Source organism: Lissotriton vulgaris, chromosome 2_1 (genome assembly GCF_964263255.1).
Source record: "Lissotriton vulgaris chromosome 2_1, aLisVul1.2, whole genome shotgun sequence".
NCBI classification, from domain to species: Eukaryota; Metazoa; Chordata; class Amphibia; order Caudata; family Salamandridae; genus Lissotriton; species Lissotriton vulgaris.
Genome location: NC_141687.1, coordinates 2,064,538,186 through 2,064,559,629, shown reverse-complemented (window position 1 = coordinate 2,064,559,629; position 21,444 = coordinate 2,064,538,186). Strand labels below are relative to the sequence as shown.

The following is a 21,444-nucleotide window of genomic DNA, read 5'->3' as shown; positions in this document are numbered from 1 at the left end:
TGGAAACTTAGATAGTGAACCTACGTTGGAGCACCGAAATGCTCAAGTTACCTAGCCCAGGGGCTGCGGCTGCATAGGGTTCAAAAGACGTCGGGAATCCTCGTTACAGTCTATGGAGCCGGAAAGAAGAAGTTGCTGGCAGGCGACCAGTGATGAAGTGCGATGTGATCCAAGCCTGGATCGATGATGGACACGACCTGAAAGCAGAGGAGACTCAGTTCTTAATCACTAGCCAGTGATCAGATGGGCACCAGGGTGGCACCGGATGAAGTCACCTCGACCAGGTGAGTGGGCGACGCTGGGCTCTGCAGTCTCTCGGACCAGGAGGCGTTGTCGGCGACCAGGATGGAGGTGCGAGCTGTCCCACGAAGGTGTCTGCTGTCGGCGATGCTGGACCCAGGATTGGGGCAACAAACCTTGGCAAAGGCAAGCCCACGCGGTGGACTCAAGATGGCGTCTGGAGTGGACCAGGAGGGTCCGGGGTGCTCCTCTGTTGGAGGGGAGCAAGGGCCAGTCTAGAGCAACCGAACCAGCGATGGAAGTGTCGTGGTTCGTCGTCAGGAGGGCCACAAGCCAGCAGGCAAGTAGCCGGACAACGCGGTGAGCAGCAAAGAGCAGAAGGGCCCCACGCAGATCTCGTGGATGCTGGGGGGCTGGACTTCGGTGCTGGAGCTGCTCAGGGTTAGGGCTTCTCAAACCCCAAAGCACTCACTCGAAGATCCCTCGGCGGTCGTGCTAGATAAGCGTCGTGCAGTTTTGAAGATGGCCGGTCCCTTCAGGTCTCGTCACACAAACGAATCTCAGCTGGGCTGATGATGTAGGTAGAGGTCAGAGGTGCCAGGGAATCCAGGTCTCGTCGAGCTGGGCAGTCTTGATCCGGAGGTTGGACTTGCAGCAAACCGCATGCGCTTAGATGGTGCCCGCTGGTGCAGGGTGGCTACTCCTTAGCCACAAGGGAGAGTTTTCAGAAAAAGTCAAGAGTTCTTTCGTGGAAAGTAGTCAAGATTCAGAATTATCCAATTTGGGAAGGGGGCCCGCTCCTACCTTTATACTAAAGAAAGGGGCTGGCACGCGACTAGGTCCTGCCCATGGGTGGGACCAGGAAGGGGGGTGGTTACACCCCTCTCCCCTGTCTGGACTTTCCCCAGCTCAGGGGCTGGTGTGCCCCTGGAACTGGTTCAAGCCGGCATATGCACAGTGAGCAACGGGGTGCCACTTGCAGTCACCTTCCTCTCAGCCCTGCCTACCTGGGATACACAAAACCCTGTCTGGGATGGTGCTAGCACCGCCCCTGACAGGAAACCCTTTGTCCAAGCTCTCCTCGCTGGAAGGACTCCCAGCAGCAGGAGGTCAGACTTGTGTCTGTGGTGGCAGCATCCATTTTGTGATACTGAGGCTCGAGTTAACTTTAACCGGGGTTCACAGTTACATACATGTTGTGTCCCTCTAGAAGGGTGGAATGCTAACCCCGTCGCCAGAATTGGCGAGGGGTTAGTATTCCAATTCGTATGACACCTTACTCGACATGTTTTGATAAAGCGATACCAAAGTTGGCAAATAACCGCGAGGATTATAATGCACTTAAGAGTATATGGTACGCGTTATCATGGAACAGCTATTAGGACTTGGTTCCGCAAGCTGCAAACGGGCTCAGCTCATGCCAGAGCACCATCTCACATAATTCCAAGCATTCTGCCTTCAGGATTGATAAGGCCTGCCATAGGAGTGACTGATAGGAATACATGTGTCCATTTTAGGGTTAGATATAGGTATACTATATCTAAAGCAAAGGGTGATTACACCACCTTGCCCCAGCTGTCGTGCAGCCAGTTGTGTCAGATTTGGATGGCCAGCCAGGGGTGGCATAATACATGCTGCAGCCCCTGGTAGGCCCTGGGTACACCTATGCCCCGGGTACCTAAGGTACACTGTACAGGGACTGATAAGGTGACTCAGTATCCAATTAGATATGTACCTAAGGTACATGGAATCCATTTTACAGAGAGAGCAGTAGGCCTGGGGCCCTGAATAGCAGGGTCCCAGGTCAACTAAGTCGGAAAACCAGCAAAACACCAGGCAAAAAGTTGGGGGCAACCATAGTCAGGTATCCACCTTCCTACAACCGGCGCCGGTGAGGTCGTAAGGTCGACCGGCGACAACCCGGATCCAGTGGGGGCCTGAAGCGTCGGGTCCTAAGTCACCTGCGGCATCAGGACCAAAGCGCCCGACCCGCTCGGGCCCCCAGTCGGGGCCGCTGGGCTCGAAGGCGCCGCGGAACCCGACGGAGGAGTAAGCGACCTCATGGCTGTGAGGAAGGTCTCAATCTCCTCCGGCGTCGCGTTCTGCCCAGGGACCGACGGGTTGAAGCAGGCCGCGACTCCCGCAACTCTGATGGAGCCGCGTGGGCGGTGTCGCCCAAACCCCCAGCCAAATCACGCGAGCGTCGGGGGGAGTCGGAAGAGCGATGACATCTCTTCGACTTCTTGTGCTTACCTGAGGACTTCGAGCCCGAAGACCGAGGACGACTCCCGGAGCTATGGTGGCTCCAACCCTGCGACCGGTCCCTCGATCTCCTCGCGGACCGGGACTTGGAGTGGCGCGGGGCCGACTGCCGGAGCTCGAGTTGCTTGCGGGACCGCTCCCGCCTAGCCTTAGACGTCAGGGCCTGGCAGTCGGAGCAGGCCTTGTCGTCGTGGTCGAGGCCTAGGCAATGAAGACACCGCCGATGGGTGTCCGTAACCGACATCAGATGGTCGCAGTCGGCGCAGGGCTTAAATCCGGGCATCCCTACCGGCACCGTTGGAGTCGAAAGACTTCGAAAAGGATCAAAAAATTATCGAAAAAGTTTAGTCAAAAATTTACTAAGGGGTACCACTTTTTCCGGATCTGCGCTAGCTGACGTGGAAAAAAAAAGAAGAACTGACATCAGCGCGCGAGGGCAGCGTCTAAGTACTCCGGCGACGTCATCCCGGCACCAACGACGCCGACGACGGACGCGGAGCCGCAGACCACGCCTACCGACGTGCAGGGGTACTGCTACGCAAAAAGTTTCCGGATCCAGTCTGACGCCTGGGGATATTCTAAGGTAAGGAATCTAATACTAACCTGTTTCTTTCAGATACTGTATTGTGACCATTTCTGTACCACCATAACATAATCTGTTCTTTGTGAATAAGTATAACGCTCTTAGTGATGGTCTTTCAGTTTCTCCCAAGATATCCATGCAAGGCTTGTGCAGATGACAACTTCTGATCTCAGGATGATATTATTATAGGATGGAATTCTGATTCGGATAAGTTCAGTTCGAATAAAAACCTCTAGTGTGGTTATGCTGACATTTGTAGGAGATCCAGGTATCAGCAATGTTTGGGTCACTCTAGAACAAAGAGAGCAACTCAGGAGATTTCAAACCACAGTCAGTATAATGGAGTCTGAGGAAAAGCATAGATTTAACGTACTTGAACAGTCAATAAAACGGTCACTGACCAAAGAACCTGGCTCTGAAAGAGAAGAGATGTATTGGCTGGAAAGACCTACCTTGCAAATATTCTGAAAATAAGTGGTTTAGAACCTATTTGTGGATTTCTTCATAAAACCTGCTTAAGATGTCTGCTACTTGATTTAAATCCACTAGTAAATGTCCAGCTTGGTTTGACATGCATCAGGCAAGGGTCCATGACTAGATTGATTCACAACGGCTTCCTCCACTATGCGTGTTGTATCCTTCGACATGAGGGAAGTGCGGCTCGAGACCCATCGTTTTATATATAAAAAAAAAAAAAACAAAGCATCTACGAGCAGAAATAAAAGCTTGGAAGCTGTCAAGTGACAGGCTATCAAGCCCTAAACAAAAATCACTGCAGAATCATTCCCTAAGTGGATTTTGATTATCTGAATGAAGATCAGGCTATATCCTTTCTCAAGCAGGACATCTTTAATTTTGCTAAACAACCGGACAGACAGCCTCCGTATTATATGATAGTGCCTGTATCTGCTGTGTTTTTTCTGAAGAAGGAATGTTATGTCGAAACACACGTAGAAACCATGCGGGAGTTGCAGCCACTCTATGTCATAGCTACACACCTATACATTTTAAAGCCTGTGTAGGAGAGTAGGGTCTGCAATCCTATGGTCACCCCAGATTTTTGCTTTTTGATTCACTGGTTTACGACTTTCCCTGGCTGTGGGCCTGCTAATCATATCCACAGCCTAGCTGTTCTCTCTCTAAATTGACATCCATGTACTTTAGGTGCATTTACCAATTGGTATTGGGTCACTCTTGTAAGTCCTTGTACAGTGTACCATAGGTACCCAGGGCATAAGTGAACCCAAGGCCTACCAGGGGCTGCAGCATGTATTATGCCACCCCTGGCTGGCCATCCAAATCTGACACAACTGGCTGATCAATCAGCTGGGGCAAGGTGGTGTAATCACCCTTTGCTTTAGATATAGTATACCTATATCTAAACCTAAAATGGACACATATACTCCTATAAGTCACTCCTATGGAAGGCCTTAACAATCCTGGAGGCAGAGTGCTTGGAATTATGTGAGATAGTGCTCTGGCATGGGCTGAGCCTGTCTGCAGCTTTCGGAACCAAGTCCTTTAGCTATTTCCATGATAACGCTATACCATATACTCTTAAGTGCATTATAATCCTCGCGGTTATACATGTCGAGTAAGGTGTCATATGAATTGGAATACTACCCCCTTGCCAATTCTGGCGACGGGGGTAACATTCCAACCTTTTAGAGGGACACGACATGTATGTAACTGAGAACCCCGGTTAAAGTTAACTCGAGCCTCAGCATCACAAAATGGATGCTGCCACCACAGACACGAGTATGACCTCCTGATGCTGGGAGTCCTTCCAGCGAGGGAGGCCTGGACAAAGGGTTTCAAGCCTTGGGAGGTGCTAGCACCACCCCAGACAGGATTTTGTGTATTGGGTAGGACAGGCTTGAAAGGAATGAGACATGCCCGGGGCAAACAAGGTGCCCTGTGGGTATACAACGTTTACAACAAAGTTTTTACCACGCACTACCACTACAACGCAGGCATTACCACGCATACCATTACAACGCATTGCGCTGGGGGGCGCTCTAGGATAGGGAATAAGTATAATTTTATATCCAACACCTTCCCTAGTGTCCACGGGGACTGGAGTTGGAATATAAAATTATACTTACCACTATCCAGCACCTCTAAGCGCTATGCGTTGTAACGGTATGCGTTGTAAATACCGCGTTGTAATGGTATGCGTGGTAAAGGTATGCGTTGTAACGTCATACATCCTGTCCTGTGCATACACAGTCTCAAACCAGTTGCTGGGGCACTCCAGCCCCAGCTCTGGCGCGAAACCGGACAAAGGATAGGGGGTGTAACCATCCCCCTTCCTGGTCCCATCCATAGGAGGGACCTAGTGATAGTACAGCCCCCTTTAGGAGAATAAATCCATATCCAAATTTGGGCCCAGCAATTTCTTGATTGTAATAGAGGTACAGCATCCCAGGCGATGGTATGGGACAGCTTTAAGGCGGGGCTGCGGGGTGAAACTTGTAGTTATGGCTGGTTTCAACAATGACAACAGAAAATAGAAATGGATAAATGGTTGGTTGATCTAAAAAATGTGGAACAGCAACTTATTTCGGATATCAGAGCACATCGCGATATTGATCTTACACATACCAAGGCCGCAGGTCTTAAGGCAAAGATTAATGGTGCTTGGAGTCGTTATATAGCATGTCAATATCAAGCTCATCGAGCAGAGAGATACGAGTATGGTGAGACTGTTGGCAGATGTCTACCCAAAGACTTCGTGGGCGACAGACATTACAATGCATAGCGGCATTAGAAAACCATCAGGGTGACTTGGTTGACTCGATGGATGATATATTGAAGGTTTTACAACAATATTATACTGAGCTGTATACCCAAGAATATCTCTCTTCTGATCAGATCGAGCAGTTTGTGGCTAGATTTGATCTATCTACAGTAGAGTCCATTATTAGAGAGGAGCTAGAATCGCCAATAACGATGTTAGAGCTCGAGACGGCACTCAAGGACCTTGCACTTGGGAAAGCGGCCGGTCCGGATAAATTACCTCTCAAACTATATCGTTTGTTATTTTCTACCATTAAAGACGATATGCTGGCCACGCTGATCGATGCTCAAACTGGCAACCCCCCCCCCCCCATCGTGGGATGATGCGAGTATCGTGGTCTTCAAAAAGAAAGATAAGCCCCCACATCTTCCGGGGTCTTACAGGCCCATTTCTTTAATTAATGTCGACGCTAAGATTTATTCAAAAATTCTTGCTTCTCGTCTAATTCGAGCTGTGCCATCATTGGTGTCTCATCATCAGCATGGGTTTCTTCCAGGCCGAAGCACAGTTAATCATCTACACCGCATCATTGCTGTTTTGGATTATGCACATGTGCTTCATAAAAATGTTGGTTTGGTGTTTTTAGACGCTGAAAAAGCATTCGACCGCGTGGCGTGGGCATTCTTATGGGCTATTATGGGTAAAATGGGGTTTGAACCCCAATTTCTATCTGCCCTACAAACTATGTATAAACGACCAAGGGCTAAGATCTGTTTGATGGGGGAGGAGTCATCGGTTGCTAATATTACTCGGGTGCGGGGCAGGGATGCCCATGCTCGCCATTACTGTTCGCTATTTATTTCGAACCACTGTTGCAGATGCTAGCGGCTTCTCAGCATATACCATCAATGGCTGTGGGCGATAGCCATGTATGTGTGATAGCCCATGCTAACAACATTGCCGTTATTACATCCGATCCTGAACAGGCCCTACCCGAAATTGAAATTATAACACAAGCGTTTGGCACAGTCCGGGTATAAAATGAACATTACTAAAACCCAAGTAGTATGTACAGCTGGACTATGCCCTAATGATGCACGTGTTACCCAGGAGGCAAAATATCTAGGAATTAAAATTAGGTTGTCGCTCCAAGAGTTAGTTTCGGTTAACTGGGCTGATATATTACAATCAGTTAAACATCATTTGAAAAAGCTTGATTGCCTTCATTTATCACTAGTGGGGCGACGTAATGTTTTAAAGATGACTATTCTGCCTAAAGTACTCTATTATTTCCGCACTGTGCCACTGGAGTTGCCACGAGTACAGTTAATGAAGCTGCAATCTATTGCTGATCGATTTCTATGGGGCAGGAAATCTCCTCGTCGGGCGTCTAAATTTATGACACTCCCACCTTTAAGATGTGGATGGGGTGTTCCAAATTTCGCGTTTTACTATTTAGCCTGCCTTCTCCAGAACATTAAAATCATGGCGACTGGGGAGGAATCTCTGACATTTGAAAGCCCTAACATTTATTCTATGCTGTTGGGCAGGGAAATTCGACAAATGTTGCTGCGTTTTCTAGGACCAAGTTATTATAAAAGAACTCGGTTTAAGGTCATATTAACAGCATTCAAAGGTTGGTGCAGGGTACGCAAAAATATTTCTCTTAAACGTATTAATTTTCACACCTCTTGTGACTCAATAGAATTACTTCCACCTATATTTTGGGACAGCAAGAAGCGGATATGGGGGGGTAAGGGTATTGTCTGTTTAGGCAGCATGTTTGATGCTGGCACTTTGGCTTCATTCGAAGATTTAAAAACTAAATATGCGATTCCCCAGGAGGATGTTTTTTAAATATTTACAGCTACGGGATTTTATCTTTAAACATCCAAATATACGATCTTTAGCCACTAACGACCTTCTTGAAATTTTGAATAAACCTGTTAGGATTGGGACTTTATACAATACCCTGCTGAGTACACTGAGCGATGATATTGAGCTTCAAGAGCGGAAGTGGAATACTAGACTTGGTATTTCTGAACTATTTGTCCAAGAATCAATCAATATGGCTGCCAAAATTATGTTGACTGCCAACTTACGCTCTCAACATTATAAAACTTTATTTAATTTATACCACACACCGGCTAAGATGATGAAGTGGGGTAATAGCCATAATGGGAAATGTTATAGGTGTCAAGCTGATGATGCGGATATTCTGCATATATTTTTTGATTGCACTGTATTGAAATCTTTTATTGTATCGATTGCACAATTTTTGTCAAATGTTTCCTATCTTCAAGTGTTGATATCTAGAGAGATGATGATATTTGGAATATCTAAAGATAACGATACTCAGCCATTGCATAACTCAAATCGATATTTCTTTTTTATGGCTATGTCAGTTGCCCGCTTAAGTATTGCCTCTATGTGGTTGAAGCCCGAAGCACCCTCATATGAGATGTGGCGGCCTAAGTTTTATAATTTGTTTTATTTAGAATATAATTTGTATCGTATTAAATCCTGGAGGAAAAAGCAATTTGGGATTAAAATTTGGCAGCCCATGATTGACCATTTGGGAAGCTTAGAATAGCTGTTCGATTCACTGTTTAATTACTATTGGTTTGCCTACTGACATACAATGCTTGCTCATATCATATTGTTATTTAGTGTATCCTTAAAATATGCTAGCCAATGGTCTGATCCTTACAAGTGACTATCTGTTCTGTCTGTTCTTTGGACTGAGTAATAATAAAATTTAAAAAAAAAAAAAGAAAAAAGTTAACTCGAGCCTCAGCATCACAAAATGGATGCTGCCACAACAGACACAATCCTGACCTCCTGCTGCTTGGAGTCCTTCCAGCGAGGGAGGCCTGGACAAAGGGTTTCTTGCCTTGGGAGGTGCTAGCACTACCCCAGACAGGATTTTGTGTATTGGGTAGGACAGGCCTGAGAGGAATGAGACATGCCTGGGGCACACAAGGTGCCCTGTGCATACACCGGCTCAAACCAGTTGCTGGGGCACTCCAGCCCCAGGTCTGGCGTGAAACAGGACAAAGGATAGGGGCTGTAACCACCCCCTTCCTGGTCCCACCCATAGGAGGGACCTAGTGATAGCACAGCCCCCTTTACCAGAATAAAGGTAGGAGCTGGTCCCATTCCAAATTAGATTATCCTGAATTGAAACTACAAGAATAAACTCTGGACTTCGACGTTCTGCTCCACAGAAGACTGAAGAAATCTCCGTTGTGGCCAAGGAGTGACCACCCTGCACTAGCAGGCACCATCAAACATTCCAGCGGTTCACTTTGTGGTCTTCTCGAGTGGATCTAGACTTCAGAGCCCGACGAGACCCGGACTTCCAGACCTCTCCGACCTCTACCTACATCTACAGCACAGCTGAGATCCGTGGGTGCGACGAGACACGTGGGACCGGCCATCTTGAAGAAACTGCACTTCGCTTCCAGCACGACTTCTGAGGTATACTTGACGACGTGCGTTGGGGATTGAGAAGCCCCAGCCCCGAGCAGCTCATGCACAGAAGATCAGCCCTCCAGCATCCACGAGATCTGCGTGGGGCCCTTTTGCTTGATTGTTGCTCGACGCGTTGTCTGGTCACTTGCCGGCTGGCAAGTGGCCTCCTAGACGACGATCCTTGAAATTCACACCACTGGTCTGGTTGCTCCAGACTGGCCCTTGCTTCCCTGCAAAGGAGAAGCACCCCAGACCCTCCTGGTCCGCACCAGACGCCTTTTCCACTCACTGCGTGGGTTGCCTTTGCCAAGGCCTGTTGACGCCGAATCCGGAACCAACACCGCCGACAGCGAGAGCCTGTGTGGGGCAGCTCGTGCCTCTATCCTGGTCGTCGAAGACACCTCCTGGTCCACGTGGCTGCAGAGTCAAGCGTCCACTCTTCATCTGATCGCGACGACATCATCTGGTTCCTTCCTGGTTCCACTTCAGTCACTGGCTAGTGACAGTGAACATTGTCCCCTCTGCTTTCAGGTATCCATCTTCCTTGATCCACCCTTGGATTCATCCGGACAGCCTCCTCCTGGTCGCCTGCAGCATCTTTTCTTCAAGGCTCCATTGACTTCAACGCAGAAACCCGACGCACTTTCACACCTATGCACTCGCAGCCCGTGGGTGAGGTAACGAGAGCATTTCGGTGCTCAAGGGTAGATTGACTCTCCTGGTGTCCAGTTTCACAGTCGTTTTAGTCCTAACTAGTCAGAACTGTCCGTACTCACCTTTTTCGTAAACTGTACTGTCCATTGACTTTGTTACGCATCTCGCATGTGAGTTCACACTCTGCACACGCGTCCCATGGGCCTCCTATTACTTACCTAAGGTTAGGGTAGTGTAGTCCCAGCGATCCTACAGCCTCTGGACAGCTCCATTCCTTCTATCGACTTTATCAACCCACTTACTTAGTATATGGTTTGATGTGCCCCTAGGGCACCATTGTAATTCGTGCAACTTAAACATATTTTTCCTAAGAGCCTTGTCATGTGCTTAGCCCTCTGATCTCATAAAGAGTTCAGAGGTGTTTGTTAGTAATAAATATATTGTTTATTTTCATAACAACCTGTGTGGTGTCCTTTCATCTGGTATTCAAGGGGTTATATGTGGTAAAGCAGCTGGCTTCACATGTCAAAAGAGTTTAGCCTACGACTGCTTTGTCCATGCTACCATTAGGATAGCTGGTCTATAAGGTTGACTTACAACCAATCACCATAAGGGTTGTTTGGACTGATACAAGGCGATCACTAGAACTAGTGAGCATCATATATCAGGCCAACTTCTCACAGCCTGTACATAGGGACCACCTATAGAAAATGTCTAACAATACTATTGTGATAATATAACATTTCTGATCATGTAACGATGATTCGACCTACCAATTTTCATGTTGATCATACCTGTGATAAATACATTATGACTGTTGAGTATGAATGACGAGACTGATGAGATGTGCGTGTGGTTTGTTTTAGTTTTAATGATGAAATATTGCATAGATTATTATCAATAAAAAAATATTTTTGTGCTTTTCAATATGAACATTTTGCCTTTGTCTTTCCTTATATTCAAACTGTTATGAGTCACTGTGATATTTATTTTGAAGTTGCCTGAGTAATTTACGCTGTGTGAGATCTTCTGAGCCTCCAGTGTTTGAGGTCTCAATCTTGTGATCCCTTCATTTTCTTTGATAATGCATTGTTGTTGTGCTGTTTCTTTGACCAAAAAGTCTGCCTGCTTGTAGAAATGCCTTGAAAGTTAGAAGAACTGCTCTAAGCTTAAAGAACAAGTTACTTACCTTCGGTACCGATATATCTGTAAGAGACATATTTGTTAGAGATTCCTTACCTTAGAATTACCGCCAGGCATCAGACTGGATCCGGAGAATTGTTTGTCAGCAGTATCCCTGCGTGTTGAAAAGTGGCGTTGGTCCGCTCTTCGTTAGTCGTTGGCGTCGTGGTCACCGGGATGACGTCGCGGTAGCTACTTAGACGCCACCCTCGCGTGCTGTCAGTTCTTTTACACGACTTTCCACGGCAGAAGTGCAGAGCCATGGAAGACACTGACCACAGGTGCACAAAGTTAGGTCTCTGAAAAGGATACCTTGACCCTAGAAGTCAGTTCACAGAACGGGGAGGATCGGTGGGGCGGTAAGGAAGAACAAGTTACTTACCTTCGGTAACGATATATCTGTAAGAAACATTAGTTAGTGTTAGATTCCTTACCTTAGAATATCCCCAGGCGTCAGTCTGGATCCGGAAACTTTTGCGTAGCAGTACCCCTGCGCGTCGGTAGGCGTCGTCTGCAGGCGTCCCCTGCGGCTCCGCGTCCGTCGTCGGCGTCGTGCGCCGTGATGACGTCGCTGGAGTACATAGACGCCGCCTCCGCGCGCTGACGTCAGTTCTTTGCACACAGCATTTCCGCGCCAGGAGACGCAGAGCCATGAGAGAACCAACACTGGTGCCATGTACAAACTAGGGCCCTGAAAGGGATGACCTTAACCCTAGGTATCAGTTCGCAGAACGGGGAGGATGGGTGGGTTCGGTAAGGAATCTAACACTAACTAATGTTTCTTACAGATATATCGTTACCGAAGGTAAGTAACTTGTTCATCTGAAAGAAACACGTTAGTGTTAGATTCCTTACCTTAGAATACATACCCCAGCAATACCAACCCCGGTGGTGGGTCTGCGAACCAATACAAAACTACACCAGAAAGTCCTGGAGGACAGAACGGCCAAAGAAGCCATCCCTCCGGACTTGACTGTCCAGGCAGTAATGCCTCGCAAAGGTGTGCAGCGAGGCCCACGTAGCCGCCTGGCAAATGTCCTGCAAGGGGACTCCCCGGCCCAGGGCAGTAGTAGCCGCCGTGGCCCGAGTGGAATGGGCCCTCAGCCCAACAGGAGGCTCCTTCCGAGCCAAAGAGTAGCACGCTTTGATGCAGAGGACGACCCATCGAGAGATGGTTCGTTTACAAACCGCCCGTCCCTTCTTCGCACCCACGTAGCCAACAAACAGTTGGTCATCCACCCGGAACTGGCGTGTGCGATCCATGTAAAATGAAAGCGCACGTTTTGGGTCCAGACGATGGAGCCGCTCTTCATCCTTTGAAGGATGCGGAGGCGGGAAGAAGGAAGGGAGGGTGATGGACTGCCCGATGTGAAAGGCCGAAACAACCTTGGGCAGGAAAGAAGGTCTAGTCCTCAGAACCACCTTGTCAGGATGAATGGACAGGAAAGGAGGTTGGACAGAAAGAGCCTGGAGCTCACTCACCCTCCTGGCAGAGGTGATGGCAACCAGGAAAGCCGTCTTTAAAGTCAGGAGACGGAGAGGGCAAGAATGAAGGGGCTCAAAGGGAGCACACATCAGGAAAGTTAGAACCAGGTTCAAATCCCACTGAGGCATCACAAACGGAACAGGTGGAAACATGTGAGTGATGCCTTTCAAGAATCGAGTTACAATCGGGGATTTGAACAAAGAAGGCTGATCAGGAAGCCTCAAGAAGGCTGAAAGGGCAGAAAGGTAGCCCTTGATAGTGCCCAGAGCAGAGCCCTGCTGGGCAAGAGAAAGAAGAAACAGAAGAACCTCCGAAAGAGGGGCAGAAAGAGGATCCACAGCCTTTGCTGTGCACCATGCCACAAATCTGTTCCACCGACAGGCGTATACCGACTTAGTGGAGGGACGCCTGGCTGCCAGAATAACATCACAGACTTCAGGAGGCAAGTCAAATGGCCTCAACTGCCGCCGCTCAATCTCCAAGCATGGAGGTGGAGACTGGACAGGTTCGGGTGGAGGACCGTCCCCTGCTGCTGCGACAGAAGGTCCTCCTGAAGGGGCAGGCGGATCGGGGGACCGACCGACATGCTGAGTAGCTCGGGATACCAGTACCTTCGAGCCCAGTCCGGAGCCACAAGGATAACTTGGGCCCGGTCGCGCCTGATCTTCTTCAGCACTCTGGGCAGAAGTGGTATAGGCGGAAAGGCGTATAACAGACCGCAACTCCACTCGCGCCGAAAGGCGTCGCCGTGCGAGTGCCGTCTTGGAAACTCCAACGCGCAGAACTGATGACATTGCGCGTTCTCTTCTGTGGCGAATAGATCTAACCAAGGCTCTCCCCATTGCAGAAAGATGCCTTGCGCCACGTCCGAGTTCAGACGCCATTCGTGATCCATCGAGCACCGACGGCTGAGTTCGTCCGCCCTGGCGTTCAGAGAACCTGCCAGGTGTTGAACCGTCAGAGTCACGCCCTGACGTTCCAGCCATTGCCAGAGGCGCAGAGCCTCCTGGCAAAGGGTCCACGACCCCACTCCGCCCTGTTTGTTGCAGTACCACATGGCGGTGGTGTTGTCGGTGAACACCTGCACTACACTCCCGTTGACAAAGGGGAGGAATGCCTTCAGTGCCAGACGAATCGCCCGCAGCTCCAACAGATTGATATGGAGCCGGGACTCCGCCGGAGACCAGATGCCTCTGATCTCTGCCTCTCCCAAGTGGCCACCCCAGCCCTGGAGGGACGCGTCCGTCACGACAACGTGCTCCGGTTGGGGAAGGGAGAGGGACTTGCCCCTGACCCAATCGCGGTCCGTAAGCCACCACTGCAGTTGTCTCGCAGTGCCCTCCGAGATCAAGACGTGGTCGGACAAGTTGCCCTGATGCTGGGCCCACTGAAACTTCAGGTCCCACTGCAGAGCCCGCATCCGCCACCTGGCGTGATGCACCAGAAGGATGCAGGAAGCCATCAGTCCCAGCAGCCGCAGCGTCAACCTGACCGAGACTCGGGATAGCGGCTGAAAGATGGGAATCAAAGCCTGAATATCCCGAACCCGCCGTTCCGGAGGATAAACCCGAAACTGCGCCGAGTCCAGAACCGCTCCGATGAAAAGGAGCTTTTGAGAGGGACACAGGTGTGATTTCGGCACGTTGATGGAGAACCCCAGGTCGTGCAAGAGGTCTGCCGTCATCTGAAGGTGGTGGACGACTGTCTGGGGCGAGCCCGCCTTCAACAACCAGTCGTCTAGGTAGGGGAAGACTGAAACCCCTAACCTGCGCAGATGGGCTGCGACCACCGCCATCACCTTTGTGAACACCCGTGGGGCGCTGGTAAGGCCGAAGGGGAGCACGACAAACTGAAAGTGCTCCTGGCCTACCGTGAACCGCAGGTAACGCCGGTGGGCCGGCAGGACGGGGATGTGAAAATAGGCGTCCTGCAAGTCCAACGCTACCATCCAGTCTTGCGGGTCTAGAGCAGCCAAGACCTGAGCTAACGTCAACATCTTGAACTTCTCCTTCCGGAGGAAGCCGTTGACGTTCCTTAGATCCAAGATAGGACGTAGGCCCCCCTTGTCCTTCTTGGGCACCAGAAAGTAGTGGGAATAACAACCACGCCCTACTTCTGGCCCAGGAACGCGCTCGATGGCCCCCTTGGCCAAGAGGGCCGTAACTTCCTCCTGCAGAAGTGTCAAGTGGTCCCCCGACACACGGTGGTTCTGCGGTGGCATGGCTGGAGGAGAGGTCTCGAAGGGGAGGGAGTAGCCCCTTCGGACAATTTGCAGCACCCACCTGTCCGAAGTGATCGTGCGCCAGTGAGCGTGGTGATGGCGAACCCTGCCACCCACTGGCGTCACATGGGGCCGAAAGCACGGACTAGGAGGATTTTGGGGTAGATGCTGCGGGGGAAGGTGTGGTCTGACCCCGCCGTTGTCCCCGACCGCCACCACGGCGGTTTCCACGGCCGCCACCGCGTTGGAAGGATTGTTGCGGCGCGTGGCTGGCAGCACGTGTGGGGGCGCCCCTTCCTTGGCCACGAAAGGGGCGAAACGAACCCGGTTGCTGACGCTGGGTCGAGAGACCCAAGGACTTGGCCGTGACCCTGGAGTCCTTGAAGCGTTCCAGCGCGTGGTCCGCTTTGTCACCGAACAGGTGACAGCCATCAAACGGCATGTCCATCAGTGTATTTTGGACATCAGCCGAAAAATTGGCGGATCTCAGCCAGGCGTGACGGCGAATCGCCACCGTCGTAGACATAGCCCTGCCCAGCGAGTCGGTCGTATCAAGACCACACCGAATGGAATATTTCGCTGCATCCCGGCCCTCAGCTACAGCTTGACCGAGCTTTGCCCGCACCTCCATGGGGCATTCTGGCAGCAGCTCCGCGACCGTATCCCACACAGAGTGGGTGTAGCGGCCCAAGAGGCAGGCGGTGTTGCAAGACCGCAGGCCCAAACTAATGGACGAGAAGACCTTTTTTCCAAACTGGTCATACCTCTTGGATTCCCGGTCGGGCGGGGCCGACGGGAATGCGGACTGGGAGGTCGAGGCCTGGATCACCAGACTCTCAGGAGTGGGGTGGGTAGACAGGTACTTGGGGTCGTCCGGACAAGGACGGTGGCGCCTGGCCACGTTCCGATCAACAGGCGCACCTGAAGCGGGCCTGGACCACGTGCCCAACAGAACGTCAGACAAGGCTTCATTAAACGGCAGCAGAGGCTCCAAAGGGCATGACTGCGGCTTGAAGACCTCGGTGAGGATGTTAGGCCTCACGGCCGCGACGGGGAGCTCAAGGTTTAAGGCCTTGGCAGCCCTCATCAGCACCACAGAATAGGCAGCTCCCTCCACCGATGCCACGGTTGGAGGAGAGATCAAACCAGGGTTAGGGGAGTCGTCCAAACCACTGGCATCCCCCAAGTCACCCGTCCAGTCCGGGTCATACTGGCACTCGCGAGCCAGAGGGTCCTCGGACCCCTCCCAACCTTCACCGTACTCCTCATCCTCTCCGTATTCGGAGTCAATGATGAAGACCGGCTCCTCGGGGTTCATGGGCCCCATCGGCGCCGGGACCGGCGTCGTGCGACGCCCATCCGGCGCCGCGTCCGGCGTCGGAGAAGGTAAGGGGACGGCGCCGCCCGGAGCCGGCGCCGGAACCCCACCGCCGGCCGGAACCGGCAGTGGAGAACCGGCGCCGCGCGGGGGCGGCGCCGGGGGTAACCCCGATGGCAACGGCGCCGGGGAGGCCGGAAGACCAGCCGGCGCCGATCCCGAAGGCCCCTGCGGCGCCGGGGTCGGAGCCGTCGGCGACGCCGGGCCCGGAGCACCCGACGGCGCCGAGGCAGGGACACCCGAACCGCCAGGGCCCCCAGACGGTAGCACTGGGCCCGAAGGCGCCGTAGGCCCCGTCGGAGAAGCGAGCGCCCTCATGGCCATGAGGAACGCCTCGATCTCCTCAGGCGTCGCGCCATGCCCAGGGACCGGAGGGTATGAGGCAGGCCGCGCCGGCGACTCTCGCGGAGCCGCGGGGTTGGGGTCACCCGAGCCCCCGGCCGCATCGCGCGAGCGTCGGGGGGAGTCGGGGGTACGATGACGACGCCCCGACTTCTTGTGCTTCCTACCTGACGAGCCTGACGAGTGGTGTCGACTCCCGGAGCGCCCAGCGCGGCTCCGCGACCGCTCCCTCGAACGCTCCCCCGACCTCCGGCCGGACCGGGACCGCTCCCGGTCCCGACGTGGGGCCGACACCCGGAGCTCCAGCAGCTTGCGGGACCGCTCCCGCCTAGCCTTGTTGGTAAGGGCCCGGCAGTCGAGGCACGATTCCACGTCGTGGTCGGGGCCCAGACACCGGAGGCAGAGGCGGTGATGGTCTGTGACCGACATCGTGCGCTCACAGTCATCGCAATTCTTAAATCCAGGCATCCTATCAGGCACAATAGAGAAAAAAGTCGAAAAACTTGGTCAAAGACCGGAGTACTGCTCTTCCAGATCTGCGTCCACTGGCGCGGAAAAAAGAAGAACTGACGTCAGCGCGCGGAGGCGGCGTCTATGTACTCCAGCGACGTCATCACGGCGCACGACGCCGACGACGGACGCGGAGCCGCAGGGGACGCCTGCAGACGACGCCTACCGACGCGCAGGGGTACTGCTACGCAAAAGTTTCCGGATCCAGACTGACGCCTGGGGATATTCTAAGGTAAGGAATCTAACACTAACGTGTTTCTTTCAGATTCTATAACTAATATATGTCTCTTACAGATATATCGTTACCGAAGGTAAGTAATTTGTTCATCTGAAAGAGACAATTAGTTATAGATTCCTTACCTTAGAATAGGTACCGCAACAATACCAAACCCGTAGATGGGTCTGCGAACTAAGTTCACACCAGAATGTGCTGGAGAACAGAACAGTCAAAGCAGCCACCTCCGGACTTGGCTGTCCAGGCAGTAGTGTTTCGTGAACGTGTGCAGAGATGCCCATGTCGCTGCCTGACAGATGTCGTGGAGGGGGACTCCCCGTCCCAAAGCAATGGTAGCTGCATCAGTGGTAGCTGCGTCGCCCTGGTGGAATGGGTACGCAGTCCCACTGGAGGCTCCTTCTTCGCCAAGGAATAGCAAGCGTTGATGCACAAAATGACCCATCTGGAAATGGTCTGTTTGTGCAGGTACCGAAACGGAGCTAAACAATTTCTTTGTATTGCTTAACAACTTAGACCAGTGCCTCAAATTTACCTAGCAGGTCAGCAGGGATGCTTCAGTATACCTGGATCTGGATATAGTCGCAGAGAACCATCGACTAAGAACCAATGTCCATCAGAAAGCAACGGACAAGAATCTCCTGCTTCACCATGAATCATTCCACCCACAAGCCCTGCAGGATAATTTACCGGTAGGGCAATTCCTCCGATATCGGAGGAATTGCAGTACCACGGAACAGTATATGGAACAAGCGAATGAACTAGTGGAGAGGTTAGGACATCGCGCCTATCCCAGAGAAGATAGTGAAGACAGCCTGGAAAAGAGCATTAAACACACCAAGAGAGGCATTATTGGAGAGAAACAGCAAGGAATGCGGAGAGTGTCTACCAGTGGTCACAAGATTCAATCCACTATCAACAAAGATTTGTCGCATTATAAACAAGCACTGGCACCTGCTTTGTACCAATACCTTCGGGATGCCCCCACCTAGGTTTGCATTCAAAAGATTACAAATCCTTAGGGACAGGTTGGTACACACACTTACCAAACAAAGGGAAAGGTCACTGGACGCATTAGCAGGACATCACCCATGTGGGGGGTGCTCAGTATGCGAATTGACGGAACAAACAAAAAGTGTGCAATTGGTGAATGGAAAAATGTGGCATCTTAATAAATTCACCAATTGCAACACAGCCAATGTCATTTATCGTTTGACGTGCCCATGTGGCTTGAATTACATTGGACTCACAACGAGGAAAATCAAGATCCGCATACAGGAACACATAAGCACCATTAAGGTCAGCAGATTGACGACACGATTGGTTGAACATTACCAAGAATACAAACACAATCAGAGAGAGATTCGATGGGTCGTCCTTGAAAAATTCTGGAGTGATACAGCAAACATTGAAAATAGATTGATCTCTAAGGAAGCCCGCTGGATCTACCAGAAACAAGCAGATAAGAGGGGCCTGAATGATGTGATCGAATGGAATAAAGTTATCACACGCAGGTGATCACATTACATGTAGGGCCCTGTATACAATGAACCTTGATGTGGTGTCGGTCCTGAGGGATTCTCCATGACCAGCAGTACACAGCAGTTTAAAATATGTTCTCTGAACTCCTCCAGTTATGTAGTCCAATGGGACCGCTGGATGAAGCAGGTCAGTAGCCTGTAACTGTACCTTGTGCCCAGCACAGCGGGTACTAGCCATTTTTGAAAACCTCTAACTCAGCATAGAAATATAGGGCATTCCCTTCTCACGATCCTAAGGATATTCAAAATAGTCTAGCTGGTTAATATTGAGCATGGGTATATTATTAGCATTAATCCTGGCACAATACACATAAAGAGGGTCAGTGGCACGTGATTGTACCTTGCGCCCAACATAGCTGGCATAAGCCACGTTGAAAACTTCCAACTCAGCACAGAAATGTAAGGCATTCCCTTTCCATGATCCCTAGTCTCACTGGTTAGTATCCAGCATGAGCATATGATTGGCATTAATCCTGGCATTAAACATAGGAGCCTAAAATATTTTGAAGTTCAGTCCCTAGCTAAGATGGCCACAATATAATGAGATTGTGTGACTACTATATGAACAGTAGGTACATCGCCTATAGATTTAAGGTGGGCAAAGATAGGCACAAAAATATATAACATAATATAAAATATAAAATATCAGCAGGCGTACATTATTTAAAAAGTGGAAACAGCTTTAATTTGAACACAGTAGAGCGTTTTACCACTTTAAGATGGCGCCCACGAGGTAACATCACATTTTTTGCGTGTTTATATAGCGCTAGAATCACTCCCGGGGGAGTATCTCCGCGCTTCGACCGCTGCGAAACCCTTCCTGGCTTCCCTGAGAGATGGTCCCTTAATGGGTATCTCCAGGGTGAGACCAGGCATCCCCGGCGGTCTGGTGGGGCCGTTAGTGAAGATGAGGCAAGCTAATGCCCAGAGTTGCCGAGTGTGATCGCTGATAAGAGTGGGCACCGAGGCGAGAGAATTATCGAGTCCGCTGACCCTGGTCCAGAAACCTGCCGCGCCGGGAATCGAACCCTGGTCCCGGGCCGTCCTCTGCTCTCGGGTCTGCCGCCTCTAACCAGTGAGCCACACTACCTCACTACCCACACATGCACGTACTGACGGCGACACGCCCCAAACAATTGCGAGGTGTACACACGCTTAAATAACAAACTTGCGGGCATAGCTGAGCGGAACGGGAGCCCGGTAGAGCAATAGCCCATTGAAGGTGCAGGTAAGAGGGAATTATTACAAAGGGAAACTGTGTGCTTTTGATTTAGATCACCCGTAGCGGTTGAGCTAGCAATACAGCCACAGTGAGCAGCACGTCAGAGCTAGATTTAATATAATGGACAAGCCATAGCCGATATCGCCGGAGTTTTGGACAGAGATTAATGGGCGATTGGGCTGTCATAAGAGCGATTTTGGCATAACATCAATGCATGCAATGGGAAAAAAAGGAGATAGTAGCGATTTCAAATATTCTTATCAGTGTAGTAGCACCAAGCAAGAGTTACATACCAGAAATAGCAGAGATAGCAAGGATGATAATGTACGCAATATAATGCAATGCACATAATATTACAGGTCGACGTACAGCGACCGCTAGCAATATATGTGGACAACCATTGAAGTACGGTACACTGGTGGCCACAGGTATGCCAGAGAGTGGCAACTTACAGGTAATTTAGAAATGTCCATGAAACAACTGATAAATAATACAGGAAGCTGAAACTTAGGCATTAACCAATCAGTGTTACTCTGTGGTTTGAGTGCTGAAAATCACAGCAGTGTGTGTGGTAAAACCCCCAGCCCTGAAGAAGTTGCCGAACAAGTAAGACAGGCAACAAAACATGTTGGCTTCCCATAAGTTAAAACTAAGCTCAACAGGAGTGTGTTGGTTTTAACCGGAGTAGATACCCAGCAAGGAATAAAGAATATCATTTAGCTAGTGATCTCTAACCCATTTTGAGCTGGTTAGAGCATCGAATAGCGGTTCTCGAAACCTCTGGGGGTGGGTGAATACAGTTGTAAGCAACTAGGATCACATTTGAGTTCTTATGAGTCACTTACACTTTTTCACAACATTTCAGTTACAGGTTGGAAGGAACCAATGATGAGTGGAACAAACTGACGAGTACCAGTCAGCAGTTCCCCGGTGATTGCTCCCGTGAGGTTCCTTCCTTCCTCGCAAACATTTTTCCACAACACCAAGTACAATGGTGGGTAGATAATTACACACGCAGACACAGGCACACAGGATTTTCTAAGCAGAAACGAGGCACACTCTGTCTATCAATGTAATTTGTGTTGTAGATTAAATATATCTCCACATAGTAATAGACAGGCAATGTTAAAAGCAAGTTCCTCTGATAATCAGGACCAGGTTTTGTTGTTGAGAATAGTGTGAGTGGAGGGTAACCTGGGTCCTCTGTTTTCCCTCTATGCTCCTAATTGAGAGGACTGTTTGTGCACGGCCCAACCTTTTTTGGCGCCCACGTAGCCAACAAACAGCTGGTTATCCACCCGGAATTGCTTTGAGCGATCTAAATAAAATGAAAGCGCACATTTTGGATCCAGCCGGGGGAGCCTCTCTTCCTCTTTG

General features: G+C 50.5%; 1 protein-coding gene across 2 annotated transcripts in view; it reads right to left on the bottom strand.

The window, feature by feature from the left end:
• The window catches only part of DMXL2 (Dmx like 2), a 2,078,996-nt gene that overhangs the window by 238,143 nt on the left and 1,819,409 nt on the right, over positions 1-21,444 (bottom strand). The window lies entirely within an intron of this gene.